Consider the following 18,840-nt stretch of genomic DNA (forward strand, 5'->3'; position numbering starts at 1 on the left):
CTGAGGACAAGTTTTTTGACAAAATTTCGGACCCTTCTCCAATGCAACGAGAAGGGTTAAATACTAGTAACCGACTAATTTTACTTTACACAAATTTAGGGAACGGCTTCAAATGACCGCCCTTTTACTAAAAACAAATTTATTTCTAAAAACTGAACCTAATTTCTAACCGTTTCTGTATCTTCTCCTTAGTGCTGTAAGCAATGCGCTGTTCGCCCTGAAAGAGTCGGCTGGTTGTCCTTTCCTTTTGTTCGAGCTTGAAAATTAGAAACAACAAGCGCTGGCACCTCTTTCTGTTAGATTAGAAGATATTTTCGAAAACCTTTCTCTAGCTGGGTGTATTCGCTGTGTGCACACTTAGTACAATCCAGTTTCTTTTTGAACTGATTTTGCTGTTGCTATTTCGGTTTCCAGTCGCGCGAATGACTCAATGAGTTAGAAGCTGTGCTATATGGACAATCCCCTATTTCGAGAATTGTTTCTGTTCTTTGTTCCAGGCTTTTCTGGAGCGTCTTCCTTCTCTTGCGCTTCTTTCTCTGCTTTACCAAGTCTGAGCTTCAGGATCTTTTGTAAACACGCTGCTTTTGTGCGCCTTTGACTCTGAGTCTTGGACAGTCTATTTTTATCAGTGCCTGTTGGGCGATACTCTGGAATCTGCGGTTCTGCTGCATGCGGCATCCAATTGCGGAGGCATCTTCTCTCTGTTGTCTTATTGGCGCTCTTCCCTTCTCCTTAGATGTTTCCTGCATATAGATTTATATAAGTTGCATGTCTTGCAGTTTACGCAAAGAAGAAGGGAAATGACGAAAAGATTGACATGAAAGCATTAAATTCTAATGAATGCGAAATTAATGACATTAATCATAACTTGACTCTTCGATAAATGCGATGCAATCAGTTTTGGATATTCGAGCATGCGATCATTAATTTCCCTTAAGGTGCGCTTTCATTTTTGGATCTACCGTGTATGTCGGAGAATTCTTGCGATGAGTTTTTTCTGTGATTGGTATCACAGTATCGATGGCTGCGACGTTATTAAGTGTTATCGTAGATCGCAGATCGCATATCGCTAATATCGCAGATCGCAGCTTTGCATGGTCGCAGATCGCAACATCGCAAGGTTTTCACTTTGTCATTTCATGCTGCTCGTGTGGCATTGTGACGTGCGACGTCGTATATCAGCCGTCGGCGTTTCTTTAGGTTCTCCTTTTTCAAACGCTCTTAATGCGCGCGATGCGATGGGTTCTCGCGTCGCTCCTTTTTAGTCTATTTATGCGCTTTGGGCAAGCGCTCCTTTTTCCGTTGCCACGCGATATAGCTTTTAGGGAGCTGATACAAAAGAATTTTCAAACAAAAATATTTTTTGGATTTTTGGCTAAGGGTCCCCCTTTGCTTGATGTTATTACTAATATCAAACGAAGAGGGGGGTTGTTGGTGACCACAACAATTATATATATATATATATATATATATATATATATATATATATATATATATATATATATTTATATAAAAAAATTGATTAATATAATATTATAAAATTAAATTAAAATAAAATATTTATAAAATATTTTCATTTTGAAATGAGTTATAGTTCGTGAGAAGTGGTATTGATAAGCCATGGTACTAATCTATAATATTGTAATAAATCTTATTTGCAGCTTAATAATATTCATAGTAAAATGAGGGTTAATATCTATCATTGAGAATCTTGTTCTTTGTAAGTATTAAGTTTTAGTTAAAAAAATGTTAGGAAGCTAAATTAAATCAAAATATGGTGTTGGCACATGCCATTATAACAAAGCCTAAATTATTATGAAACTTTTTATATCTAAAAACTACATAAAAATAGTCATAAAACAATCATGAAAAAACAATTTACATTTCAAATTTTTTTTTTTTTTTTTTAATTTGCAAAATATTCGATTTAATATTTTTTTTTTCAAAACTTTAACAAATTTCATGGAATATTTTTTAAAATTTCGAAATAGTTTAACCAAAATAAAAAACAATATTACATGCCTTTAGTAGGTATAATAATAACAAAAACTACTTACTTTTAATATTGAGTTGGTTATGAATTATGAAAAAAATAGTCTAAATTATTTTGTAAAAAGAAAAATAATGGAAATTTATTTATTATCATGAATTAAAAAAACAAATTTTGTATAATAATGAAAAAAATTACTTACTTTTGATATTGCTTTGGTTATGAAATTAGGAAAAAAATAGTCTAAATCATTTTGTAAAAAGAAAAATAATGGAGATTTATTATTATCACGGATTAAAAAAACAACTTTTATAAATATTTTGTCACACCTACATATCCTATGTGTAAGGTATTAAAAAAAAAGTTACATTCATACTTCCTTTTAACTTCCTAGCTCATTCAAGTTACCATAAAGGACTATTCAATATAATTGCACAATTAACTAATGCAGTACAATAATACCATAAGCATTTGATTAATCAAATATATGACTCTAATTATGGTACAAACATTTAATTGGAATAAACGAGACAGATATTACAAATCTAAGTTTAGATTGTGTGCTATATTTCCTCATAGTCGTTATGATATTTAACCATGGTAATTCCTATATGTGCTCATCTTTAAATTAGATGGTTTTCGAACCCTTGAGGCACCCTCCAAGTGCATGGCAATCCACCCTCCACTCGACAGCCTTTCCATATTGTTTCGCTGAGGAATCCCATCAGACGGTTGAGAGGAAAGACAAGAGGGTTAGGTTACCTTCCTACCCGGTTCGTCGTGGACCATCCTCATTCTCATTCCTTTTGGCCAGAGAAACGAACTTGGCTCTTTACTAGTTATTTTATTCTCCACCGAGAAAATCGGTATGGTCTTACTGTTTTTGGTTCATGCTGAGCTTTCCTTGTCACTTAACACTCGGTCCAGGGTATTCTCGATGCTCTACACTCAACCTACCCCTGTCGGGCCACCCTGCTTGTAGCGAAATCTGGCAATCCTCATTCACTTATTAATTTTTCATCTTTTCTGTGGCACCGAAGGCAATATCCAGCCTAATGTCTGTGTCCTTCTGTTTGTAGGTTAGCCAGTGGGGTTTCAGAGTGTCGGCGAAGGTTCAGGGTTCCAAATGCTAGATCAGAAGGTATGACTCTCCACCTTTAGGTTGGTAATTGCATATGTTCCCCTGCAGCTCTCATGAAAAATTATTCTTGCCATGTAGAAATAGGAATGGGCTCGTAACATCTTTCTTCATAACAAAACCTCAGAGGTTTTGGGTTTGCACTTCAATCTCGTTAATGGAGCTAAGGACTAAGCCAAGTTCCTTTTGGCATTTCACCAAGGTTTAAGCTTTGTTTTCAAGAGAGTTTCACCCTTGCCTTTATCTCATGTGGCTTAAATGTGCACTTACTTAATTTTGGTTAATATATGTATATCAAGCATGATCTATTACTCCTTTTCATTTCAGAGCCATTGCTCTATATTTCATATCTATCTCTTTTCAATTATAAGCCTATTGTTGCATCGTCGGTCAGGTTAATTGGTCAAGTTTCCTTGATGTAACTTTGTTGTTGAGTGTTTCAGTCTCTCGGACTATAAGATTTGAATTGCCTGTGTTGAGTTCATTTTAGTTATGAAATGTTTCCTAGCAGCTTATATGTGTTCTTCTCTTTGTAATAGCAAGAATGAATGTTGTAGGTTATTTCTATTTGCTACTCATTTGATATTATTGAATCTACTGTCATTTTGTGTGCTATGAATTAATTTACTTATAGTTAGCAGTTATCCTGATAATAGGGTTTATTTTATCTAAGGTAAAAGTCTCAGATTCCACCTTCAACCATTAGGTATCGTCTCCTTGTTTTTGTAATGGGGCTGACCAGAAGGTAAATCTGGTGAGTAGGTTCGGTGTTTTCCTTACTATGGCCTGAATGTGACTCAAATTCGCTATCTAGAATGCTGAGTTGTTTGGTTTATGTTCACAACGCAATGGAAAATATCTCATTATTAATTATTCTAAATCAACACATGTAGCCACAGTTATTCTTATATCTATATACATTTTTTACAGTAGTAATTTCATCTTTTACTTCCACATTTGGGGGTGATACATCTTCCCCCCCTAGGTGGAACACTTTCCGCGGTGTTTAACCTTCTAGTTGCTCCTAAAATAGTCTGGGATATGCCTCCTGTATAAAATATTTATCCTCCCAAGTGGCTTCCTCCAGGCTAAAGTGCTTGCATTGCACTTTAACCTATATTATAGCTCGCCTCCTCAATGTTACATCTCTTTGATCGAGTATGTGTAGGGGCTCTACCAAGAATTCTCCTTTGGGTTCGACCTGCCATCATTCAATTGTCATAACTTGGCATATCTAATCATATATAAATATATGAAAGAGATCTACATGCTCACACACACACACATATAAATCAATATTCCTTTACTTGAATATCCTACCAATTTATGATGTGTCAATGATCATATACATCTTTAAAATGGAAACATGAAATACATTATGCACCCAAATGGGGTTGGGTAGTGCAAGTTGATATGTAACTGGTCGTACCCTATATATGATTTGGAAGGGGCCATAGAATCAGGGAGTTGATTTGACACACTTTCCCCATCTGAGAGTACTTCTCTTGGGTTTGATTCACACATAGACATGATCTCCTACCTGTAATTCCTAGTAGGACCTTTTCTTATCAACATAAGCCTTTTGCCTAACCTGTGTAGCCTTCAAAATTTGCGGACCTTTTTCAGAATTCTTTCCATTTCTTCCAACATACTCGGTCCTATTATTATTTTATTCTCAGGGCTATTCCAATTTGTAGGGATGGTACACTTCCTCCCATAGATCACTTCAAAGGGACTCATCCTTAACGATTCGTGATAACTGTTATTGTAGGAAAACTCTACTATGTGGAGATATTCCTCCCATTTTCTAGGTTGTTGCATGACATACATACACAACATGTCTTCCACCACTTGATTGACTCGTTCTGTCTTCCCATCAGTCTAGGGGTGATAGAAAGTACTAAAGTGGAGTTCCCAAACCTCAGAACAATGCCTTCCAAAAAGAAGAGGTGAACTTAACATCACAGCCAGAGATTATGACTCGAGGCATCCCGTGTAACCTAAAAATATCCGTCATGAATATATTTTCTATCTGGGTGGATTGATAGGTGGAGTTGGCCAGGACAAAATGAGTTTCCTTGCTGAATTTGTCTACCGCCACCATAATTGAATCATTCTGCCTTTTTTATCGGGGTAAACTAGTTATGAAATCCAAGGTTATGGTGTGCCACTTCCATTTCAGAATAGGTAAAGAATGTAACAACCAAACAAGATGTTGATGGTCAATTTTAACCTGCTAACACTCCAAACATTTGGCTAGGCATTTAACAATGTCTATCCTCATACTAGGCCAGTAATAGCCTTCCTAATTGCAAAAAATAATTTTTAATAGCTGAGGTGGGCTGCATAAGGACTCCTATGAAATTCATCTAATATAAGTTGTTTTACTGCTAACTGGTTAGGAACATATATTCTACCTCTAAACATCAACAAATTTTCATAGTTAATACTATACTCACTATGTTTCCTAGATTGCGGTGCAAATATAGATTACAACGAGAGATACTCATATTCTAGATATTTCTCAATTGCTTCTCTAATTTGATAAAAAAAAAAAAATTCCACCTAACAAAATGAAATTTGGTAGACATGATGCAACTTCCTGCTTAGTGAATCTGTTACTCAGTTCTCCCTTCCCTTCAGGTGTTTTATTTCAAAATCAAATTCACTTAAGAATGTAGTCCATCTTGCTTGGCATGTATTCAGGGTGGGTTGAGTAAAGAAGTTTTTTAAGCTGCTATGATCTGTCATAAGTTAAAATCTCTTCCTGAACAAGTAGTGGTGCCATACCTTTAAGGCATGAACAACAACAATTAGCTCCAAGTCATAAGCATAATATTTCTGCTCATGATCCTTTAACTTACGAGATTTGTAAGCAATCACTTTATATTTTTGCATTAACTATCTGCCCGCACCTTCTTTACATGCATTAGTATAGACTATAAAATCTTCCTCTATATCTGTAATTTTTAATATCGGTGCGGTGGTAAGAAAATTCTTTAACCTTTCAAAACTCTCTTGACAGTCCTTCATCCATTTAAAACTTGTTCCCTTTTTTTGCAAGGTGATTGGATACACTAATTTGGAGAATCATTTTATAAATCATCTGTAATATACAACAAGACCCATAAAAGATCGTATATCTGCCACACTAGTTGGAACATGTCAGTTCATGATAGTTCGATATTCTATGGATATACCACAATACCAGTGGAGGAAATAATATGTCACAAATATTGAATTTCGTCCTTGAAAAAGTCACATTTGCTAAACTTGGTGTAGAGATGGTTTTCTCTTAGGGTCTGGAAAACTATTCACAGGTGTTCTTTGTGATCCTCCACACTCTTGGAATATAAAAGGATATCATCAATAAAGATAAGAATGAATTTATCAAGAAATGGATGAAAAAACCCATTGATCATACTCATAAATGTTGTTAGTGTATTGGTGAGTCTGAATGGTAGAAGCACGAACTCATAAAGACCATAACACATTCTAAATGCGGTTTTATATATATCCTCATCCTTGATACAAATCTGATGATAACCAGATCATAAATCAATTTAGGAAAATACCACAATGGCCTTTACTTGATCAAATAGGTTGTTGATTCTAGGTAAGGGGTACTTGTTTTTTACAGTTAATTTATTCAGTTATCTATAATCTATATGCAACCACAGAGCACCATCATTTTTCCTCACAAATAAAATCTAGGACCCCCAAGGGGACACACTGGGTCTAATATAACCTTTATCCAATAGTTCTTGAAGCTGCATTTTTAACTCTATCAGCTCTGGAACACTCATTCTGTAAGGAGCTTTGGAAACTGGAGCAGCTCTAGGGATCAATTCTATAGTAAAATCAAGATTCCTTTTGGGTGGTAATCCTGAAATATATTCTAGAAAGACATCCTTAAATTCTTGAAAAATTGGTATGTTTTCCAAGACATATAGTTTATCTTTAGACTTAGTATATCCTACCTAGACTATGTAAATTTGACAGCCTTTACGCATACTTTTCCCTAATTGGTGAGTTGTAATGGGTCGCAACTTAACTTCTCTTCTAATACCCTAAATTTCTACTCTGCTGCCATTATCAAATAGGAAGTTAATTGTTTTTCCCTTACAGTCTACTATGGTCCAATGCTACTCTAGCCAATCCATACCTATTAATACATCATAGGAACCTAATGGTAGCACATTTAAATTGGTTTTAACCCGTTGTCTAGCCAATTCAATTACACAATCATCTACCTTTCCATTAACTCTTCTCTTAGCTCCTATTGCTAACTAGACCATCCAAGGATTCCTAAACTTTGTACTTATCAAACGACATAAATCAACTACTCTTGGGCTAACATAGCTTAAGCTTGCACCCAGATCTATCAGAATGGAAACAGGGTGGTTGGATATATTACCTTCCAGTTCCACCATCGATGGTTGGTATTCTTCTGTCGGTCCTCCAACACCGTGTTAATCCTTGGTATGTTCCTTGCCATATCACCAATAGCAAAAGCTTCTTGAATGTTTTCAACTCATTCAATTCTCCCTCAATGGGGACATTTTTTGTAGTAATGGGGTTCCCCACAACCCCAACATGCAAAGGAGGTTTAGGAACCTGATTAGTTTCCATCTTGCTAGATGCTTCACTCTGTTTCACTTCACTTTGAGGTCTATACCTTTGTTGATTCCTACCTACTAGTCCACTTGATCCTTTCCGACCTGGATATCTGGTACTAATATTTTTCATGCTCTTGCTGGTTGAGAAATTTCTTTGCCCTTTCTTATTTGTCCAATTTTTGGTGCCCTCGCCCTTCTGCTTCATCTGCTGATAGAAAATTCGAGCCTTCCAAACCTCATCCATCATCTTAGGATTGTCAAATTCCAACTTTTCCTTCATATAAATTTGTAAATTGTTGATGAAGCGTTGGAATTTAGCCTTCTCTTCCCGAATGTAAGGAAAATATCCCAACATGGAGCTAAACATAGCTATGAACTCATCCATTTGTTGTCCCAATTTCAGGTCATGAAACTCTTTTGCCTTGTCATCGTAGAACTACAGTTAGGTATTTATCCTTAAAATGCTTATGGAATTGTTCCTATGTGATTTTTTTCTCATCAATTTCACTTATTGTTTTACTTTATTCCCACCACAAAGTGGCCTACCATGCAATTAGTATATTGCTAACCTTGGCTTCAAATTATCTTCATATTCATATATTTGAAAGTATTTGTTGATGTTGATTAACGAAGCCTCTGTCGCTTCCTTGGCCTCTCCATTGTATATTGGTGGCTTGATCTTTTCAAATTCACCTTGAAGTTCAGTCTTTTGTCTCTTAAATCCATTCTTATTAGAAACATTATCAAATTCTTCTTCATGGTCAGTTCACCCTCCCTCAGACTCCAGACACTCATCTTGATGTCTATGCGACTCTGCTCTATTTTCCTCATCCTGACTGGGATTAGGATTCCTCTGATTCTGCTTATCTGAAAGGCTCCATAATATTTTCTTGTTCCAATCATAAATGTTCATTGCTTGCTCGTAAGTTCAACATCTCTACTCGTAGTTGTTGGAATGTTTCCATTATTGTTTCTAGTAGTGTCGCATTTGTGTTTTGATTTGGCTCACCCAACTGTACCCACACCTTTGGGTTCTATATGACTGTCCCTTCGGATGGGGCATATCCTACTCCTCATCTCATAATGCATTAACATTCTTCCTTTGTGTATCATAATTACTTTTGTTATTCCATAATAATCCTTTCAGGCCTCAGTGTACTAACCTAAGGGCCGTGATACCACTTGTCACACCTACATAACCTAAGTATAAGGTAATAAAAGGAAATTTACATTCATACTTCCTTTTAACTGCATAGCTCATCCAAATTACCATAAATGTCTATTCAATATAATTACGGAATTAACTAATGCAATACAATCATACCATAATCATTTGACTAATTAATATATGAGTCTGACTATGGTACAAACATTTAATTAAAATAAATCTCACAGAGATTTCAAATCTAAGTTTGGATTTCATGGTATATTGCCTAACAGTTGTTATGAGATTTAACCCTGGTAATTCCTATATGCGCTTATCTTTAACTCATATGGTTGTCAAACCCTCGAGGTGCCCTCCAGGTGCATGTCGATCCACCCTCCACTTGGCATCATTTCCATTTTGTTTCCCCGAGGTAGCCCATCACATGGTCGAGAGGCAAGATGGTGGGTTAGGGTAACTACCTATCTGGTTTATTGTGGACCATCCTCATTCTCATTCCTTCGAGCCGAAGAAATGAGCTCGACTCTTCCCTAATTATGTTACTCACCACTGGAAAAATCAGTATGGTCTTACTGTTTTAGGTTCATGGTTAGCTTTCCTTGTCACTCAATGCTCATTATAGGGTATTCATGATGCTTAACACTCAACCTAAACCTGTCGGGCTGCCCCACTTGTAGAAAAAACTCTTGTAATCCTCATTCAATTATTAATTCTTTGTCTTTTCTGCGGATTCAAAGGCGAATATTCACCTTAATGTCTATGTCCTTCTGTTTTCAGGTTACCAATCGGGGTTTCAAAGCGACGAGTAAGTATCAGGGTTCCAGAGGCTGGCTTGGAAGGAACGACTCTCCACCTTCAGGTTGGTAATCACATTTGTTCCCCTGCTGCTCTCATGAAAAATTATTCTTGTCATTTGGAAAAAGGAATGGGCTCTTAACGTGTTTCTTCATAACAGAACCTCAGAGGTTTTGCGTTTCCACTTCAAGCTTTTCAATGGAGCTATGGACTAATTCACGTTACTTCTGGCATTTCACAGAGTTTTAATCTTTATTTTTAGAGGGTTTCACCCTCGGGATTATCTCCTGGATCTTAAATGTGACACTTAATTTTGGTTAATATATGTGTATCAAGAATGATTTATTACTCCTTTCCATTTGAGATCCATTTCTTTGTATTGCATAATTGTTTCTTTTCAATTGCAAGCCTGTTGTGACACTGTCAACTAGGTTAACTAATCAAGATTCCTTGATGTAAATTTTTTGTCGAGCGTTTCAGTCTCTCGGACTATAAGATTCGAACTTCCTCTATTGAGTTCAATTTAGTTAAGAAATTATTCCCAGCGGCTTATATGTTTTCTTCTCTTTGTAATGGCAAGAATGGATGTTGTAGGTTATTCTTGTTTGCTACTGACTTGATATTATTAAAGCTACTATCATTTTGAGAGATATGAATTAATTCACTTACAGTTATAAGCAACCCTAATAATAGGGTTTCCTTTATTTAAGGTAAAAGTTGCAAAATCCACCTTCAACCACCAGGAATCGCCTCCTCATTGTCCTAATGGGAATGGCCAGAAGGTAAATCCGGTGAATAGGTTCAGTGTTTTCCTTACTATTGCCTAAACGTGAGTCAAGTTCACTATTTGGAATGCAGAGTTGTTTGGTTTAGGTTCAGAGTGCAATAGAAGATCTCTCATTGTTAATTATTATAAATCAACACAAGTAGCCACAATTATTCTTATATCTATATACATGTTTTATATTCGTTCTTATCATTATAGTGTTACCACTTTGGGGTGCCATGCATGACTATTCTATGTATTTAAATGTTATTACTATTAAATTGAATAAAATTACTGGTAGGGTGCATAATCATAACAAGAATCCACTCACCAGGCTATTCTTAGGTACAATCCCCACCTTTTAATTTTCAATCCCACGTGCCCAGTTATCATACAGGAGTCGATGCCAAGAGTCGATCCGCTACTCGATACAGGTTCGATGCACTGATCCAGGATTCTTTGCCGCTAGTTGATGTATGCCAAGAGTCGATGCCGGTACTCAATGCTGGTAGTCGATACAGGTGTAGATGCCGCTAGTCAATGCCTGTTGTCAATCCCAGGATTCTTTGCCAATCATAGCTGGGCTGGGATCATGGGATCATGGGCTGCTGGGCTGGGATACTCGGCTTGGCTTTCAACAATTCTTTAACAACAATAACACGCCTTTGAACTCAACAATGCTTTTAACAACAGTAACAGGTTTCGCATCTTATTATTACCAACATTGTTTATAGTTTTCCCTTAACAAGGATTGACACACTCGCAGATACACACTTTGTTTTGTACCAACCATTAAGCCTTTGTTTTGTACCAACCATTAAGCCTTTACTGCTAGGTAACTTCCATATAAGAAAAAAGTACAAGAAATCTTTTAAAAGCAACAACCAAACCGTTATTGCTTCCCATTCATAAATAAATTCACAGTGTCACACATGATTATGAACTTATTATATCATCAAAAATAGTGAGTAATGTACTTATCTAAAATTCCTTAGATGATTAAGAGTTTGAAACTAGAATGAGACCAGTCCCCCCTTCCAATGGAACTAGCAATTACGTTTAGATTCCCCCCTAGCAAACATTTGGCACAACTATATATAACCTCTCAAGCTTAGGCCTCAAAACCTCATGATCCGAATCCACTGGTCCAAATCAGCTCTGGAAATATTCCTGCAGTTTTCATGTATCCTTCATCTTTAGGTGATTCCTCCCTCTGGTGGCCAACACCCAATTCGTCCCCCAGTATCACTTTTTAAAGGAATTGTCCCCTAGTATCCCTTTTTAAAGGAAATGAATAATAACTGCCTCTGACGGTTTTCTGACGGTTTTCCAAAACTTTCTTTAGATTATCCTGGAATATTCATTATGTTCTAACTCTTAACCATTTTCCAGAATTCCACAAAAGAAATTCATTATTATCTATTGTAACTGGTCATTTTTATAAAATTTAAAATAAAAATACTAACAACAGTAATTTAAGTTTTTACTTCCACACGGGGTGTTACATATTTACATGACCAAAAATATTAATTAAGAAAAAAAATCCAACCTATATCAGTTTTGAAGTTGAATTTTTAAAACAATTAAACTCATCAAATTTATTTGACTATAATATTAATATTTTAATGTTACAAATAAAGTAATATATGAGAATAATGTGGATTTATTTTGATGGAGCTATGAGAAGGCAGATATGGGTAGGCCATGCATAGCTTCTACTTATCGATGCAGCTGTCTGTACTGCCTGCGTACACGTTCACCTCGGAATAGGCGTAGCCATTATAATATACCCCTTCTCTGTAACAAAGTTCTTTTTTACTTAGTTTTTTATAGCGGTCGTTTACCTGCACCACGGTTTGGAGCATTGGCCCAGGATTTCCAACTATTTTGTCAACTTGCCACTCCAGTCCTTGACGGTTACCTCCGGCAGCTGGAGATACCTTTCCCCTCACAGCGATGGATCTTGATTTGGAGGATTAATCGGAAGAATCATTAGCGGAGGGTTCTATCTAAACCTCCCCGCGTTAAGCTAAGTTTGGGATGCATTCGTTTAGCAATGAACTGCATGAAGCTATCTCTGGGCTCTCTTCTCTCTCAAGTTTGGAATGCATCCGTTTAGCAATGAACTGCATGAAGCTATCTCTGGGCTCTCTTCTCTCTCAGGCCCATCTGATCACGGGGTGATCTTACTGGACGATCCCCCAACTTGGCCATCCCTCTCCTCCAACTCGCCATCTCTGTCTTCCCTAGGGTTTGTGTCAGGATGCCTAAACCCTAACCCTCCATCCCCTACCTCTGGTCACACCCCTCCCCCTTGTCCATTTTACCCTCTGCTGCCCCTACTCCTTCTCCCACTTTGACTCCCCAAATCCTGCCATGCTCGTCCTTGCCTCCCTCTGGTAGCTATACCACCATCCCCCCCTTAACAAGTACTCTCCTTGTCGACTCACCCCCTCCCCTAGTGTTTTCCCCTAAAGCGGAGCAATCCCTTGATCGTGGAGGAGTCACTGAGGTTGGATTTAGGGTATGCAAGAAGACCAAGTTCCTTCAAACTAAGTCATTCAACACATTCCTCAGACTCGAGGAGGATATATGACTTGGGGATACAATGGACATTGCAAACAGGGTGTTGGTTGGAAGAGTTTGGGGACGCAATTACACTATGGCCCGCATAAAATCATGGACATCAGAGGGCTGGGGGCACCATCTTGCTGACCTGCCCACAGTCCAGACTTTTGTGAAAGGCTAGTTTTCCCTACACTTCTCTAGACCAGACCACACGACTTGGGTCCTATCGTCCTATTGGCACTTTGAGCACACCCTAGTCCTCTTGAAGTGTCGTTCTTCGCTATTCGACTCGGACAAAGAGCAGCTTGGTGTACGTCCGATATGGGTCAGACTACCGGGACTCCCATTACACTTCTGGTTCGAAGATATTTTCAGACGCATTGGGAATTCAATTGGCACATACATGGAATTCAACAACTCCTATTTGTCTACGGGAAAGATGGCTTTTGCTAGACTTTTGGTTCATATGGACACTAGGGGAGGGCTTTAGGAATTCATTACCATACAGTGGAGATCATTCACTCGGAAGAAGCCACTGGACTATGACGGCATACCATACAGGTGTCGCAGATGCCACAAATTTGGACACATTTACAAGGATTTCCCCCTGATCACTAAGAAGGGCCATCAAGCAGAGAACATGGAATAGGAGGATTTCCCCCCTCGGGACATTCCTCTACCCAGTATGGAAATGGAAGAGCAACCTCTACAAGCCCCGGTGGAAGTAGACATTGCACATGAGAAGGAATCAACAAAGAAGTGGGAAAAATATCCTCTCCGGCCTCCCTCCCCACCATTAATAAGAGCACGGGAAGCCATAAGGGACACTCCACAGGTATGTCAAATCCACCTCTCTCTTCTTTTATTTCATCTTTTTTTTTTCCTGTATTGCCACTCCTATCTCAGCAATCTTGGTCCTTGGCTTCTTTGGGCGTTCTTATAATTTCTTCCTCCTTGCTTCCCCCCCTGGCTGCTTTATCAGACGCCATGGGTTCAACATTGCACTATTGCTCCACCTCCCCCTACATACTCCTTCCCTCAGCCTTCTCTCATGGATGGTTCCTCCCTCCCATTACTCGCCCAACCCCCCCTCGGAATCCCGTTAACCCTTTCACTCTGAGATGCATTCCCAGGGCCTCCACATCATTGGCTTCAAGGTAGTATTCCCTCCTCCCCTCATAAAACCCGACGACGTCCTTCCCATATATCCAAAGCCAAGCATCAGGCTAGGGAGGATATTGCATCAAGGAAATAGAAAACTATCAATTGGGCCCTTAGAGCATAGCAAGCCCCTCCCCCCCACCCCCCCATGAAGCTGCTCTCCTTTAACTGTCACAAGATGGCTAGCATAGATAAGAAGCTGGTCCTCAAACGTCTATTTGCCTTCGAGCCAGTAGATGTCATATTTCTACAAGAAACCCTTGGTCCTCCTAGCACTAAATCTCATTTACTTGAATCATGGCTACTTAGCTAGACATTCCATTCCCTTGATGCCTCTAGCAGATCTGGGGGATTAACCTTGGCCACCTAAAATATCTCTATAAAGAACCTGAGGGTTTTGGGAGGTTGGGGATACTTGGCTACAGATATCTACTCCCCCACCCTTGAATCAGAGTACATAATCTATAATGTATATGGCCCTTGCCAAGATAGAGCCGCTTGTTGGAGAGATTTGGTTAATTCTTCCCTCCTGCAACAAGATAACATTATCTTAGGTGGAGACCTAAATTTCTCCCTGGAATATGCAAAATCTTGGGGAAATCATGCTCAGTTGGATGCACTATCTGGTTTCTTTGGAAACCTCCTAGAGACCCATCGATTTATTGACATCCCCTCAGCCAAAGTGCAACCCACGTGGAGGAATATCAAAACTGGGGATGCAAGCCTGGCTAGACGATTTGACAGGTTCCTTACTAAGAAACACTTGGTCAGGAGGGGAGCCTACATAAGACAATGGGTGGGTTCTGGCAGTATATTGGACCATTGACCCATCTACCTTGAGCTATAGGATATAACAGTCAAACCAAAGGCCCCGTACAAATTCAATTCTACCTACCTACGAGATATAGAATATATCAAATTGGTGACTAATTTTTGGAAGGAAAACCCCCCAGGCTCTTTCAAGAATCTCAGTTAGGACTTTTCTCATAACATGAAGGAGTTGAAGGTCCTTTCCAAGGCATGGGCCATGAAGAAGAAGGAAGCGGACAACCTAATCCTGAGATCAGCAGAGGACGATATCATATCTATTGAGGAGGATACTGGGGGCAGTGTGATAACCTAGGAGCAAAGGTATAAGCACTCTATAGCACTGTTGAAGAGAAACAGAGAAGAGAGCTGGAGACTCCAAATTTGGGCCATCTAGCTAAAGGAAGGGGATGACAACACAAAATCCTATCACAAACATGCCAATGGTAGAAAAGCCATTAATACCATATGGGATCTCCAAGACTCTCAGGGATGAACAGTGCAATCATTTAGAGAACTGGCTACATTAGCATGTGCACACTTTCAAAAAATATATAAGGCTCCTCCAAATGCCACCCTAACAGAAGTAATGCATGTCACGCAACTCTTCCATGGATTCATTGATCAAGAGATGGAACAGGAACTCATGCGGCAGGTATCACTACAAGAGCTCGAAGACACACTAAAGTGGCTAAAGAAGGATAAGAGTCCGAGGTCATATGGATGGACAGTGGAATTTTATTTAGCCTTATTTGAGGTATTGGGAATGGACCTCCTATGGCTCATAGAGGAAAGTAGAAGTAGAGGAAGGATCCCAGGAGGCCTCAAGTCTACCTATATTGCTCTTATACCCAAAACTAACAAGCCCACCTCCTTTGACGACTTTAGACCTATCTCCTTATGCAACTGCATATATAAGATTATAGCCAATATTATCGCTAACCGCATTAAGACTATATTATCCCTCCATATATCCTGGGAACAATTTGCTTTCCTACACAATAGGCAGATTCATAAGGCGATTGGCATGGCACAGGAACTCCTCCACTCGGTGTAGCATAGGAAGTTAAAAGGAATGATACTGAAGATAGATTTATCAAAAGCCTTTCATAGGGTTAACCGGCTTTACCTCCATGTCCTATTAACTCACTTGGGATTTCCTTTCTCTTTCATTAAGTGGATAAAGAGTTGTATAACAGATGTACCTTACAGTGTTCTCATTAAACGGTCGACATCCCCCTTTTTTCATGCCGAGAGAGGGTCTCAGGCAGGGATGCCCCCTGTCCCCTCTATTGTTCCTTCTTATCATGGAGGATCTCAGTCACATTATCGAAGAAGAACAAATAGAGGGGAGGATAAAAGGCATCAAAATATTTGATTCACTTACATTGACTCATTTGCTCTTCGTGGAAGATGTCCTCATTTTTCTCAATGGTAGCCTTCGCGATCTCACCGCCCTCCACCTTTCCATGGGCACTTTTCAAAAGTCCATGGGGATGGTGCTGAATGAACCTAAATCCACCATGACAGCCACTGGTTGCTCCTAGAATAAAATTGTTTTTGCTTTAAGAAGATTCCCCTTTATAACTCATCCTATAGAGGAAGGTTTAAAATACCTGGGTTACCGTCTGATGCCGTTTGGCTATAAAATTGTAGACTCGATTTGGCTCATCTCTAAAGTAGAAAATTTTTTGAACATATGGTATCATAAGTATCTTTCCAGAGTAGGCAGGTTAGTACTGATTAAAACAGTTCTAGAAGCAACAACTGTTTACTGGATGACCTTAGCCTCGATCCCTAGAGGCATACTGAACAGGCTACAAAGCATATGCTACCGCTTCCTATGGAAGGGGAAGTAGCCAAGAAGAATTTTTCTCGAACCAAATGGGAATCTCTGGCACTGCCTAAGCGATGGGGTGGTTGGGGAATCAAGAGACTGGATTCTTTCTCTAAAGCACTTGTGGAAAAACTGGGATGGCAGCTTCTTAATAATTGCAGCCTTTGGATGAGGGTTGTTACCTCCAAATACCTCACCCCGAAAACCTCACTTGATTGGAACAGGCAAGGCTACAAACACAATGGGAACATCTCCATCATCTGGAAGGCAGTAACAAAGGCTACGATCTGATAAGAAATGGACTGACTTGGAGAATTTGATATGGTTCCTCGGTATGCATAGGAGAAGACCCCTAGATAGGCTGTGGCAACATGCATAGACTTACAGACGACCTGAGATATCATTTAGTAGAACAGGGCGTTACTCATATATGTCATATTGTGGATAACGATCGATCCTTATTGGCACATTAAGCCTGGAGATCTGGAGCAGCAGTTAACATTCCCTTGCCCTGGCAATAAGAATGGAGACACTACATATCTGCATTAACAGAGGCCCATGTCAGGATATCGAAGCAAGAAGATGAGTTCATCTGGGCTTTTGCTAAGAATGGATACTACTCCCCCAAGATTGGATATTTGGTACTTTTGAATTCCCTTAAGTCGGCAACTACTAAGACATGGTGGAACCTCTTATGGAAATTAAGAGCAGCCCCAAGATAAAAGATTCTTATGTGGTCTATACTTAACAACAAAGTCTTGACAGGTGCAAATCTTATGAAATGATCATTCTCTGGGCCATTCTAGTGCCACCTCTGCAAAAGCAGTAATGAAGATACTGAACACCTCTTTCTGAACTGCCCTGCCACACATAATCTATGGAATGTCTTCCTCACATCGCTCTCCATATCTAGAAGATGGCATGGGAACAGTATAAAGGAGGCTTGGGGTAACTGGTGGAAGGAAACCAATGACAAGGAAAGGGACATACAATTGGTTATATGCTAGGCACGTTGGATTGCTAGAAAACAAATAATCTTTCAGCAAAAATCCCCTCACTGGCTTTCCATTCTAAACAGAGTATCCACAGAGTACCAGATGATACCCGAAGAAGCAACTCAAAATCAGCATAGGAGAATTGAGGTGGAAGTCATTGATCACTCCCTTCCATGGGCCTACATTGATGGCTCAGCTCAGGAACATGGATGTGGAGGAGGAGCTATACTGCATTTATTAGACACCCACTCCTTTAAAATTCAAATGGGTTTGGGTAGGGGAACAAACAACTATGTCGAGCTTCTAACTGCCAAATTCCTAATCCAATATGCATTACATAAACATTGCACGCATTTACAACTTTTTGGTGATTCAAAACTAGTTGTTAATTGGATAAAAAAAAACACATTTGCAATCCATATACATTGAAGCATATTCTAGATGAGATTCATAGACTTATCATGTCTTTTGACTCTTTTACTTGTCATCATATTTACAGGGAGTGGAACACCGTTGCTGACCACTTATCCAAAGAACCAGTGATCAGGGATGACGAAAATTGGTTGATTTGCGAAGAAAAGGATGGTGTTGTTTATCAACACTATCACAGACCTTTTATGGATCCTGAATCCATATGAGCAGCATTGAAAGAACAGATTTCAATTTTGATGACTATCTTTTTTGTTTAACTATATATATTTATAGAACATATTACTCCCTCTCTGCGAAGAGGCTGACAATTTACTTATTTTTTGTTCATTTCCAAATACTCCCTCTGCGAAGGAATGCTCAACGTTTTCTCCATTTTTGAACATGCAACGCCTTACTCAAACAATGCTTCTGCATATGCAAAATGTAATTTTCTGTAATTTTCTTCTATAATGAAAATTACGACTTTTCCCACATAAAAAAAAGGTAATATATGATATTTCATTAAATAATAAAATAAAGTGTAATATGTTGTGTTCCTATTTAGTACTTGCATCTTATGCAAAAAAC

The 18,840-nt window shown here is 38.6% G+C and overlaps 1 long non-coding RNA gene across 5 annotated transcripts; it reads left to right on the top strand.

Moving 5' to 3' along the window:
* The first annotated feature begins 9,315 nt into the window (after positions 1–9,315).
* Positions 9,316–18,634, top strand: LOC149179360 (uncharacterized). Of its 5 annotated transcripts, none has more exons than XR_016258918.1 (3): positions 9,316–9,600; positions 9,690–9,771; positions 18,341–18,634. It is a non-coding gene; the product is annotated as an uncharacterized LOC149179360 (long non-coding RNA). The 5 variants fall into 5 exon arrangements; XR_016258920.1 differs by having other exon boundaries at positions 9,316–9,500; XR_016258917.1 differs by lacking the exon at positions 18,341–18,634 and adding an exon at positions 9,868–10,055.
* The last annotated feature ends 206 nt before the right edge of the window (positions 18,635–18,840 follow it).

This window comes from Pinus tabuliformis, chromosome 4_1 (genome assembly GCF_031772625.1).
Source record: "Pinus tabuliformis cultivar Carrire ecotype Pingquan chromosome 4_1, CPIR1, whole genome shotgun sequence".
Lineage (NCBI taxonomy): Eukaryota > Viridiplantae > Streptophyta > Pinopsida > Pinales > Pinaceae > Pinus > Pinus tabuliformis.